General features: G+C 38.8%; 1 pseudogene; it reads right to left on the reverse strand.

Moving 5' to 3' along the window:
• Window positions 1-8,556: 8,556 nt before the first annotated feature.
• LOC138419510 (sentrin-specific protease 8-like) lies at window positions 8,557-9,229 on the reverse strand (annotated as a pseudogene).
• Between the last annotated feature and the right edge of the window lie 4,308 nt (window positions 9,230-13,537).

Here is a 13,537-nt window from a genome sequence, read left to right on the forward strand (position 1 = left end):
TCCTCAGTCTTCTGGTGACACAGCCAACCAAGGTCAATACTTCTCACCCTGCTGTGAGTGGAAACATGTACAGTTCTGTTTATTTGCCTACTGTCATTGGAAATTGATGTCTGTCTAGTCCAGAGGATGGGCCACGGTTATTTGCCATAAACACAGAACCTCTTGTTCAGAAGACTCTATTTTGTTGATAATTTACAGTACTGACTTTGAATGCAGAATTTCCATCTCTATTCTAAAACACTAGTTTAGCTTGTGAATAGACAGATCACAATGTGGCCTAAACAAAACTACAGAACAGCGGTCAGTGTTATTACTTCCTTTGGCCCTTTGTATACAATTATGTGAACAGAGTGTTTAACCAACTGTCCCTTTCTCCAATTTGGAAAATTAAAGAATTTAGCTGATGAAACCCTGGGTTAGTAAAAGCAATCTTGGAAATATCATAAGCAATGATACAGGGCTGACAAGACATTCTTTTTAGGCCACTTTCCCCGATATTTTCTGTTGGAGGTGTTTTGCAGCTTCTGATACAAGGTCTCAGAAAAAAAACATCCTGGTGAGCATGGGCTCCAGTGTTCAACCATCTTTATCTTAAATTTAAATCTGATGCAGTGTTTTCATCTCGCAATTTTTTTTCTGGGAAATTGTTTCCACCTGTGTAACCAACTAAGAAACTTAGTAATCTAAATATCTATAATTCCAGTTTAGAACATTGTCTTGGAAATCTTAAAAGAAAAATATATTGGAATCTGTGGTTAGGCAGATTTGGGTTAAAATCCTTCATCATTACCTTACTAGCTAAAAGATCTTACGCAAGATTCAACATTTCAAGTATCCCTGTCCCCATTTTTCAAATAAAGAATTTAATTGTCCCAATTTTTTTGTTGTTGTTGTTAAAAGAAGATGACTTAATATGATTATCTAGCACTCATAATAAACAGTGGACATTCAATACAAGTTACCTATGAAAGCCCCTTAAGTTCAAGTCAAAAGTTCTTGAAAGACTAGCCAAGGCAATTCAGTTTATTTTATTGAAAGAAATTAGTGGGTAAAAGGATTGGTTAATTTCTTTCTAAACTAGAAGCTGTAAGGATAATAATGATTTAAAAAATAACAAGAGTACACATATAGTTATTTTCCAAATATTGAATATTTATAAATGGTAGAACTACCTCATTTAGGTTAAAAAAAAAAATTATCAAGATATGGAAGCAACCTAAGTGTCTATCAACAGATGAATGAATAAAGAAGCTGTGGCATATATATACATATATATATATGTAATGGAATACTACTCAATCATATAAAAATAAAACCGCCATTTGCAGCAATATGGATGGACTTGGAGGATATTATGCTTAGTTAAATAAATCAGAGAAAGGCAAATGCTGTACATTATCACTAATAGAAAATATAGCCATTATTTTATAATAACTATAAATAGAGTATAATCTATAAAATCACTCGTGTGCACCTGAAAATAATATAACATTATAAGTCAACTAAACCTCAATTTTTAAAAAGTGTTATATGCATGAGTGAGTGTCAGTGACTAGCTTTGGAGATGTGTATCTTATGTCATAGACAGCTAGATAGGTATTATTTAGTGAATGGTATTTCAGAAACTTTAAAAGATTTATCTTTCAATATCCCACCTAGACACTTGCTTTTTTGTTTATTATTTACTGTTGTATCTTTTAGAAAGAGAACTGAAATTATGTATACCTATATACAAAATTACGTCCGTTATAATGCTCTAAAAATTGAATGATGCTAGGTTTCAGTTGTCCCAGTCCCAGTAAACAACCAGTGATCATGCTGAGCTGAATAAGCTTCCTCACATACTACTTCGAATAACTTATCAAGTTGATTCTCCTGCTCCAAAAAAATGCACGTCTGGCTGACAGCCACTTGAACCCTGCTGTCCTGAGCATTTCTTAAAGACCTCCAGGTGTGAGCAGTGCTTACTGTTATCTGAAAAATGTATCAAAACAGAAGCAGACATATGTTCCCCATGGGGTACTTACCTAAGGCTTCTGATAAAATTGAGACTTCTATGGAAGTGTGTGTGGATTGGGAGGGGAGTGGGCTTGGAATATTCTGTGTGTGTTTGCATGACTGTCAAAGCCATTCTGACAGCGTACAGGATACTAGAATTAATTATGCCTTGAAGGTTCGGGTCCCAGGAACAATGCAATTTACAAAACAAAAATAAAAGGACAGTGATTCTGGGGAAAGACCTATTAAAAAGTATATTGAGCTCTGTTGAAGATAGTGTAAATAATGTAATTACTAACTGCCAGGAGGGCATCAGAACAGCTTTGGGTGATTGATAGCCTTTGTTATCTTCTACAATGAAGAGAGAGGGAGGAAGCATTTAGGAAAATGAACAAAGAAGAGATGTAAGGGGGGAAGAAAGGTGGATGAATGGCAAGAGAACCCTGTCAGTGAGAATCTGATGGTTTAACAGCACTATTTCTTTTTTCACTCTCACCAAGAAAGGAGAGATTATAAGGGAGAGAAGTTCTGCTTCTTTATCCTTGACCAATCTCAGTTAGACAGGCTTTGATTATTATTATTAGTCTGTTTTGTGAGCTGGATGTCTGTTGAAATAAGGATGAGGGCAAGTTAAAACCTTGAGTTAAAAACAGGATTCCTGATTCGAGGTTATTTCTTCTCTTTTACTAATCTTGTAAAGCATAGGCAGCAAAATGCCTTCTCTGACTCACATTAGTGTTGCGTTGCAGAGAAAATTAAATTATGGATGTGAGACTCAAGACTGTAAAGTATTCTTAACACTGTTTTTTTCCAGACACCCAAATGTAGACAGCCCATCATTAGGTGGTAGTGAGAAGACCCTCTCTTAGGAAAGAGTTAACAGAAACCCTTATAGAGAAGTGGACCTTCAAGTACCACAGAAAAATTTTAAATGGGGATTCAAGTTGCCCAATTACAGCCTTTCAGATGAATCAAAGACAAGGTCTGGTAATCTTCTTAGGGCATGGTCTGAGGCTCTTTGGAGGGGAAGAGAAGAGAACAAAGAGAAACTCTTTCTCTATATGGATTATTAAATGAGAAATGGCACTAGTACATCACAGGCACCAGAGTAAACAAACCACGCTCATCCCTTGTCTTGATTCAGTAGGTTTTGGTTTTTCTTTTTTCTCAAACAAATCTAGAAAATACACAAAGGGCTTCAACTTCAAGGGAACTGAAAGATGTCTTTTGCCTCTTTGTTGCATTTGGCCTTTGTCAGTGGCCAAAGAAGCAGAGTTTTTCTTTTGTTGTTGTTGTTAGACTTTATCTCTGTAAAATTACTACTGAAAATGTAAACATCTGAAAAAAAATCTAAAGAAACCCACTTTTGTTTTTGTGAATGTATAGATTTTGAGTGTCTGTTTCAATTGCTTAAAAATATAGTCTCTCAAGTTCCCTTTAAAAAACAAAAATAGGCAGCTTGTTTGCCATATCTTTTGTGCTGTAACTATCTGATGGATTAGAAAGTGCCCGCAACTAACACAAACAGAGATTGTTTAAACACCGTTTCAGCCAAATCTTACATAAAACCTGCCTCCCCAAGGGGTAATGATTCCAGTAGGAATGACCTTACCTTCTTCTGAACTTCCCCATGATCTTGTCTGTCTCTCAAGAAAAACCATCTTTTATTTGAACCAGAACACAGGTAACTCTGACTTAATACCCATTTCTGAGATTCATGAGAAAATTAAGGATAAATAAAAACGCATGAGTTCAGTATGCATTCTTCTTAGTCACTTAATATATATTCTCTTGCTTCTCTTAACTGAGATGCATATATTCTAACTTAACTGTGATAACTTCTGAGAATTCAGTCATCCCTTTTACCCACAATGAAATCTCAGGATCACAAAGTTGCAGTCACACAAGATCACATAACTAGTAGGCTGAGATTTGGATCTAATTCTATCTTCAACACTAGTAATGGTGATAGTCATTTCACTTTTGTAGGTTGAGAATGGAGGCCATATCCTGTATTCACATAACTTACTATCTGTCGGTTCACCCAGGATCTTTGCTTAAGAAAAGAAGTGTTACAAGGGACTGAGATTTCCAGATACTAAAAAAAAAAAAAAAAACCACTAAATACTACTAAGAGAATTCTGAAAGATATACATACATCTCTGTGTTAAGCGCAGTATGTATAAATGTGAAAAGATTGCTCCATCCAGTTTACTGGAACTAAAACATAAATCTCCTCTCATCCAGCAGCTTCTTAAATCACTTGGAAAAAGATTGTTGCCATTTGCATGCTTGTTTTTGAGTGTTTCCTGTTCTTGAGTCCTATTCAGGAAACTCCACAGCATAGTACAATAAGCACAGGATTTGAAGTACACTAAGTTGCAGCACGTCAGTCATGTATTCTATGTGTATTTTTGCATAAATTATTGTATTAGTCTTACATTATTCACCTCATCTTCAAGTGAGAATGATTGCTTCACATGGTTGTGTTGAGAATTAAATGTGATTATGTATGTAAAGTTATCTACATTCAATAAATGCAAGTTTTTTCACACTTTATAAATTATAAAGACAGTGGTTATTAATTTGTAAGTACAGTATAAAACTCCAGTCTTTTTATTGTCAAGTAATATGTCTCTTCTTCTAGTCTAAACTACCATATCTTATATGCCCCCAGTGCCTGTTACAGTAAATATTGCAGAGGCATAATTCAATTACTACTGAATACATTTATTACCACTAGAGTTTATTCAGTACGATCTTCAAAGGGAAAAGTTTTGAGATAATGCCTCTATTGTTGCCAAAATAGTCTCTATTCCACAGTCATTTTTCTCCCACTTACTTAGACAAATCCATGCTGGGGTTCCTTAGCCACTTGTTTAGAGTATATGTATCTTAGCTTCTCAAAATTAAAGGGATTTACCTGAGATCAGGTTCCCAGAAGCAGACACAGAAAGGAGGATCATGTATTAAGAAAATACTCCAAAGAGAAACAGGGCAAATTGGACAATAGGAAATGGGGAGAATTTGGCAAGAGGAACAAGCCAAACAAGGGTAAAATTTTAAGGACAGTCTCAGCTTCACTTCAGTAAGTAGGTGAGCTCTGTCTGAACTCTAGGGGAGGAACTGAGCTTTCATAGTCCTGAGTTAGTCCATCCTTGTCTTTGAGTTGCCCCTATTTGGAGGTTTGTGTGAATTGTAAACAACCATGCAATTCTAATTTCTGTGCTTTCAGGTAAAAGCAGCTCCGGTAATCAAAGGCTGTTCTATAAGAAGGTAACAGATACAAGATGGAAGAGACACAGACTGCACAGAGGCACGCAGAACAGGTAAGAAGGGTTGGGGGTGGGATTTGGGATAACGGTTTGGGCAGAGCACGGACAGAGTTCACTACCAGTCCCAAATAGACACAAGTCCGTTTTAGTGCCTGTCTTAGGTTTATCTATGGAAATTTCATCACCAAAGAGTCCTAAACAGAGTCTAAAAACAAGTCTTTCATTTTTCTTCCAAAACTCATCCTTTCAGGCAAGAGAAGACCAAACTATAAAAACAAGGGAAACTGGTATAGAAATTCAGGGAGCTTTCAGAAGTAGCAGACCAGAGCCATCCATTTGTTCAGTCGTATAAATTAATACTAGTCTTAAGCTGCTCAGTCCCAGACTTGTTCACATAGCAACAATACTATTAATAACAACAAAATCCACACAGGTCTTGTTGGTTTGCAAAGTATGTTTCCCCTTTTATTGTCTTAACTGAGCCTCTCTCACAGCCCTTGGAATCTGTTTAAGTTAGGTACCAGTGCTTACATTTTGCAAAGAAACTCAAGGTCAGAGAGGTGATGTGATTTATTCAAGGTTACTCCACAGTAAAGTGGCAGAATTGGGTCTTATATTTATTATTTTGTCTTCAAATCTTGTCTTCTTTCCTTGTATGTATAAGTAAGCATGAACTTCAGTTCTAAACACTAGGTATAATGAAAATAACTCTATATATTACCCTGTATTTTTTTTTTCCAGCTCTCAAGCCAGTCCTTATAGACTAGAGGGATAACTTCAACAAAAAAGAAATAACCTGTCTTACACATTCTTCTGAGCTTCCCAGGTAGTTGTAATGGTAAAGAACCCACCTGCCAATGCAGGAGACACAACAGATGCAAATTTGACCCCTGGGTCGGGAAGATCCCCTGGAGGATGGCATGGCCACCCACTCTAGCATTCTTGCCTGGAGAATCCCATGGACAGAGGAGCCTGATGGGCTACATTCCATAGGGTCACAGAGTTGGACACAACTGAAACAACTTACATGCATGCGTATATTCTTCCATGTCCCCAGTATTTCCTCTCTCCAGACATTTGTCAACATCAATCAACTGATGAGCAATTACTTGCATCCCAGTTAGTCAGTAAGCTCTATGATGGCAAAACCTTGATTGGGTATGTTTTCTTGACTTTTGAAACCCCACTACCTAGCTCCATACCAAGCACAGGACAGGTGTTTCTTAGGAAGCTCCTGCTGAATAAAGCAGTAGGTGAGTCCCACAGCAGAAAGGCAATAAAGTTAGCTTTTATTCATGTTTATTCATTCATCCCTAAGATTCAAGCTTGTTCCAATGTCTATCTCATATTTATCAATGGAAATTTCACCCCCAAAATCCTCAAGGGATGAATCTTCTACTCCAAAAATCACTCTCCAAAGTCACTTCCCTTTGTTTTATGAGGACCTCATGTCCCTTTCCCTAACATTTCTCTCCATGACCCAAAGAGAGGAAGCAAGTACTTTGTTGAATGTTACAGTTTTCCTAATAAAGCTTTTTTTCTTTTTTCCTTTGGCTGCACCAAGTCTTATTTGAGGCCCTCAGGGCTTCCATCAGCATATGTGATTTTTTTTTTAAGTTATGGTATGCAGGATCTTTAGTTACATCATAGGTACTCTTATTTGCATGGGAACTCTTAGTTGCAACACGGAGGATCTAGTTACCTGACCAAGGATTGAACCCAAGCACCCTCCACTGGGAGTGCAAAGTCTTAGCCACTGGACCACAAGTTCAGTCAGTTCAGTTCAGTCGCTCAGTCATGTCTGACTCTGCAACCCCATGAATCGCAGCACGCCAGGCCTCCCTGTCCATCCCCAACTCCTGGAGTTCACTCAGACTCATGTCCATCGAGTTGGTGATGCCATCCAGCCATCTCATCCTCTGTCGTCCCCTTTTCCTCCTGCCCCCAACCCTTCCCTGCATCAGAGTCTTTTCCAATGAGTCAACTCTTTGCATGAGGTGGCCAAAGTACTGGAGTTTCAGCTTTAGCATCATTCCTTCCAAAGAACACCGAGGACTGATCTCCTTTAGAATGGACTGGTTGGATCTCCTTGCAGTCCAAGGGACTCTCAAGAGTCTTTTCCAACACCACAGTTCAAAAGCATCAATTCTTTGGCACTCAGCTTTCTTCACAGTCCAACTCTTGCATCCATACATGACCAATGGAAAAACCATAGCCTTGACTAGACGTACCTTTGTTGGCAAAGTAATGTCTCTGCTTTTGAATATGCTATCTAGGTTGGTCATAACTTTCCAGGGAAGTCCCTTAATAGAGCTATTGTTTACCCATCTCTTTTCATACTGACAGAGGGTAAGGTCAGGAGTTAGAAAAACAGTAACTAGAAATGGGATTGTCTATGATTGAAATGGGTGATAATAGATGACTATTATTTGCTGCAACTGTCTAGCAGAATGGCTGACACAATGCTAATTCCAAGAAAAGTCTTCTTATTGAAAAGAATACTTTTTTTTAGAAGGAATAATATCTTTTTATATTGGTTTCACATTTCAAAAATTACATTGTCTGCATTTTGAATTAAGTGGAAGAGTTGAGAAAGGTCACTTTTTCTCCCTTATATCTCAAAACTAAACCGACTTTTAATAAGTTTCAGATGTAAAACATGAGGTCCACCACAGACATTTATTTCAACAAAGTTATTTAAGATACCCCCTTTCTTAAAGTGCTCCAGGAATCAGATGGGTAACTGTGGGCTAACTCTACTTTATCAAGTAATGGCAAAGATTATAGCTGGGAAAGCCTTTGCATGTTGAATGGAAGAGGTATCATAGAACTGAGTAACTTATAATACTTTGATCTTGAATCAGGTTAGGTCTTGATCTGCTTCTAGTCAGTTGATCTCTTGAAATATGTGGGCTGTGCAGTAAGTTTTTGGTTTCTCTATGATTTTTCTCTTGCTTCTATGTTTCATATATTCTTAATTTGTTTTACAGATCAATCTTTTTTCTTTGGAATAAACCAATGTAGATAAGAGAGACTGCAAGTGAATTAATCCATTTTGGTGCGTATTTTGAAGACATCTTCACAGAACATATTGCTCTGAAGTTAGGGTTAAACTGACACTTTCCATTAGGATAATGCAGAGGACGACATTCTCTCAGGAGAAAGTAAGCTCTCTAAGCTTTCCTCTCCCAGGCATCTTTCCTCAGGCACTGAGACTGCAGCCATCCAATATATGGGGACAGGCAGAAAGAAGAGACTTCAAAACTCAAATATATTTCAACAGCTAATTTTTAGCAAGTCTGGCAGTGAGATCCTTCCATTCTTCTCTCTTCTTTGTGATGTGTGTAGGAGTGAGTAGCTGCCATATTGATTTTGGCTGTGGTCTAGAGAAGTTCTGATGCAAGGCCTCAGTGTTACGTATCATGTACATCCCAAAGTCATAGCTGCTTTGTTGAGCAGGGGTTTTCTCTCCCACAATGGCCAGTTTGTTTTCTTTTCTGCCTAAGAAAGCCTCTAGTTTCTCTGCTACCTGCTTTGCATGGAATGAGTTACTACTACCATAAGAATCATAATGAAAAAAGCCATTTTTATTCTGTAGATAAACCAACAAGCTCCACTGGATTCCCCCAGCTGTGTGGTTGGAGTTATCATTAATGGCCAAATATATAACTCTCTTATTGGGTAGATAGATTCAAGGCTTCAAGGAACATAGTGATCTCTGCTGGGTTGCCGGTGCACTTGATGAACTGAGTAACTTCGGGGCTGATGAAGCAGACATGGTCAAAGCAGTCATGAAACTGACTGTTGGCAAAGTACTCAAAGGCAAACCTAATATTATGGTCATTGAGTCAGCTTGGAGGATCCAGTAGTGAGACATCTGATTGCCACAGTAGACTGTCCATGTAACTCAAGACTACTGGGTCCATCTTGTACCAACCAGGGCTGCTCAGAAATTCAAGAAGCTGCTTCGGCCTCAGCATCCCTACCAGCCTCCAAGCAGTTCTGTACTGGCCGAAAAAGCCCATTTTAATGCAAAAATATATACGCACACACATAATCCTGATAAAATGTGCTGTAAATAAATAGAAAGGGTAGATATTTCATTATCAAGACATCCAAGGATGGTTCCATACGCTTTCCTATCTAAGCTACATTAATATATATATATATATTTATTTGACTGCTCCAGATCTCTGTTGCAGCACATCTCCATTGCACAATATTTATTGCAATGTGAGAACTCTTAGTTGTGGCATGCGGGATCTAGTTCCCTGACCAGGGGACCCAGACCCACTGCATCAGGAGTGCTGGGAAGTCTCTAAGCTGCATTTCAGAAGTACAGTCACTATTAAGTGGTAAGAGAAATATGAAGTGCTGTCTCTGCAACCAGAGCCTCATAGACAAATGCATTGGGAACTTTTAGAAGGTGATGATGACTGAGGTGAGTCAAAAAAAGACAACCAGAATTAGTTGGTGGGTAAAGAAGAAATTTGAGTGGAAAGATTAAGCATAATGGTAATGAGGGCAATATGTACAGTCCATTATTAATAATGGTTAGATTAACAGGACACGCTGTGGCTAGAGTTAAGATAGAGGAACTTTGCCTGGTCTGGTAGTGTTTGCAAACCATGAGAAAGAGCTTGTTCTTTGACTTGGGTGTTGTGGAAGTGAAGTTGCTCAGTCATGTCCGACTTTTTGCGACCCCGTGGACGGTAGCCCACCAGGCTTCTCCGTCCACGGGATTCTCCAGGAAAGAATACTGGAGTGGGTTGCCATTTCCTTCTCCATGGGTGGTATGGAACACTGTACCAAATAAAAAGATTTTCAGAAGGTTTGTTGGCCATGAAAATGTTAATATACCATGTCATAAATACACACACACCCATACATACACAAAATCTCTGCCCAGTGATTTAAAGATTTTCTAGTCTTATTGAAGTACAAATCATTTCCATATTGATTCACTTCTTAAGGAAAAATAAGACAAGCTAAAGAACTTGGGATAGTGCAAAATGCATTTGTTTGGCATGTTCACAAGGAAATGAGAAAGGAAAACTGAAAGTCGTTCAGTCGTGTCTGACTCTTTGAGACCCCATGCACTAAGTCCATGGAATTCTCCATGCCAGAATACTGGAGTGAGTAGCCTTTCCCTTCTCCAGGAGATCTTCCCAACCCAGGGATCAAACCCAGGTCTCCCACATTGCAGGTGGATTCTTTATCAGCTGAGCCACAAGGGAAGCCCAGAGATGGGAAAAGTGAGGCACAGTCAAGATCTAGCCAAAATTCTCCTGAGAAGTGACATGATGACAGGTGAACCAGCACAACACATGGATAATATGTATCTTAATAAGGAATTGTATCACTTCTTAAAGGAGGAGGTGTTTCAGAGGCAGGAGGGGAGATAATCACCAGTTTGCATGGAAGGGTATAATAGAAGTTCAGATTTGAATTATAGAAAGTATGCCCACTCTGTCCCCTGTGAGAAAGTGGAGAATGAGTAGCCTGATAATTGACTTGAAGCAGGAAGTGCTATTGAAAAAATATCTGAGAGGTAATTCCCTGGCAGCCCAGTGGTTAAGACTCCATGCTTTCATTGCTGAGTGCCTGGGTTCAGGCCCGGGTCTGGAAATAAAAATCCTACATGCCTACGGCAGGGCCAAGAAAAACAAAGGTTATGCCAGGCTAAGGGACCAATATAAAGATCTTGCCTTAATCCAGCTATTGTTCCTCCCTCTCTCACCAAGGGAGAGATTCTAACGGGAAGCATGCTGTCATATTCTTAATATTACAAAGAAAATGCTTACTATAGAACTCTGGCAAATGAGGATGAGGAGTATAGTTCAGACTTGAGGCGAAAGGTGGGTTACCATTTCTCTGGATTAAAAGCTAGAGTTAAACTCAATTCTCTGTAGATCTTGAGGTGACTGCATAGACCATGCACAGGCTGGAGAAAGACAGGAGGGTGTAGAAATAAGGCAGAGGTGTGATGGCTGTGTCTGATCTCAGATAGTATAGGTGAGAGATAGTACAGCTCCAGGTAAAGTGACACTGGGTGAACAAACAATAAATCAACCAAAACTTATGAAAATTGTGAATACACATAAAAGCAGAGAGAATAGTGTAATAAATTCCAGTGTACTTAACATGGACCTCAGCAGTTATTAAAATAAGGCAAATAAAATTTCATCTATGTATCAAGCCCTAAATAATTACTATAAGGAAGATCCAGGGCATTCTATCAATGCATCTGTAAGCTCTTCAGTTTGTATATCTGAGAAATAACACCCTCGGCTCCCATTTTATAAGATTTTAATCTTTTAGAATTCTGATCCAAATTAAATAGCCTGGTCCTTGGGATGCACGTCTAACTTTCTCCTTGTCTCACCTACATACACACAGGACATCCAGTAACATGTTATCCATGGGGTTTGCTGTTTTAGCATCACCTGAAAGAACTTTAAATCAGTATCCAAGTGTCACCTTCAAACGGTAATGCTACAAAGAAAAAAAACACAGGAACTTAAATGGAAAAAAAATTTTCAGAATAATTTATAGGGATTTACATAGTAATATTTTACAGGAATGAAAAATTAGCCCCAGTATATTGTCTTAAAATTCAAAACAAAAGAAAGCAAATTTACAGCTCTCAATCCTGTTAGATTTTCTTCAGTCCAATATCACAAGCAGGATATTGCCTTTCTCACAGCTAGAGAATAAAGTGGATGAGGAGGAGGGGGCAATGGGGAGGCCAGCAGGGGAGTGAAATCTGATGGTCAGATATCAGGCTTGTAGCTGGATTTTATTGATGACAGAGCAAATTTAGACACAGAGCAGCCCCAAATCTCATACCTATAAGTCTGTTTATGAACAACTGAAACAGTTCAGAGAAGTAATAGACATTCACTATTTTGGCAATTCACATAACTGTTATTGTAGGGATAATAATAGTATTTCTCACAGATGTGTAGTACTTTATAACTTTTTTTTTCATATTTTAAAACAAATCATTCATGACATTAAATAATGATCAAAAGAATAGCTGCAGCTTGATTACAAAGTTAGAATTTTCAGTATTTTAAATACAGTCTGGTTGTATTTTAGTCATATTCACAGTGTATTTTGGAGGGACTTTAATAACAATGAGGGACAAACCTGTTTTCCTTGCTATCAGCCAGAGTAGATTAACTTTTCTAAGTAAAGCAATCTTTTCTGAGAACTCTCATGTGCCATCTCACTTAAGCCTCACTCATCTCAATGAGCTGGATTAAAAATCTACCTGCAGAGGCAAAACCACTGGCCAGGCTGTATAAATATCACATAGCGAGTCTTGCCTTTTCATCTCAACTGAGTTTTCTCTCTTTCTTTCAGTTTGCACTTACTTCTGTGTATCAGTCATTTCTCCCGGGGAATAATCATCCCTCTTTGCCTTAATAAATCCTAGTCATCTTTCAGGTATGGATTGACTTCCATGTCACTTCTTTTGAGAATACTTCCTGGCTTCCTTTCTCTCAGGCTATAAGGTACAAACTTGTCATGCTTTTATAGTGTTGCTGCTACTGCGTCGCTTCAGTCGTGTCTGACTCTGTGTGACCCCGTAGACGGCAGCCCACCAGGCTCCCCAGTCCCTGGGATTCTCCAGGCAGGAACACTGGAGTAGGTTGCCATTTCCTTCTCCAATGCATGAAAGTGAAAAGTGAAAGTGAAGTCGCTCAGTCATGTCCAACTCTTAGTGACCCCATGGACTGCAGCCTACCAGGCTCCTCCATCATGGGATTCTCCAGGCAAGAACACTGGAGCGGGTTGCCATTTTCTTCTCCACTGAGCCACCTGGAAATGTTTATGCTATGCTGTGCTTAGTCACTCCGTCATGTCCAACTCTTTGCAACCCCAGGGACTGCAGCCTGCCAGGCTCCTCTCTCCAGGGGGCTTCTCCAGGCAAGAATACTGGAGTTGGTTGCCAAGCCCTCCTCCAGGGGATCTTCCCAATCCAGGGATCGAACCCAGGTCTCCCGCATTGCAGATTCTTTACTGACTGAAACACCAGCAAATCAAACCAGGGTCTCCTGCAATGCAAATGGATTCTTTACCAGTTGAGAGCCTGGGAATGTTCATATTAAGCAATAAAGTCTTACAATTCTCTTCTAATTAACCAAAATGGTTTAATTAACATTACATTTTCTGGGTAAAAATACAGACACTCAGCCAACAGGCTCCTCAAAGATGCCACTTGTTGATACAATTTGCATTGTAATTTGCTTATTCAA

Source organism: Ovis canadensis, chromosome 14 (genome assembly GCF_042477335.2).
Source record: "Ovis canadensis isolate MfBH-ARS-UI-01 breed Bighorn chromosome 14, ARS-UI_OviCan_v2, whole genome shotgun sequence".
NCBI classification, from domain to species: Eukaryota; Metazoa; Chordata; class Mammalia; order Artiodactyla; family Bovidae; genus Ovis; species Ovis canadensis.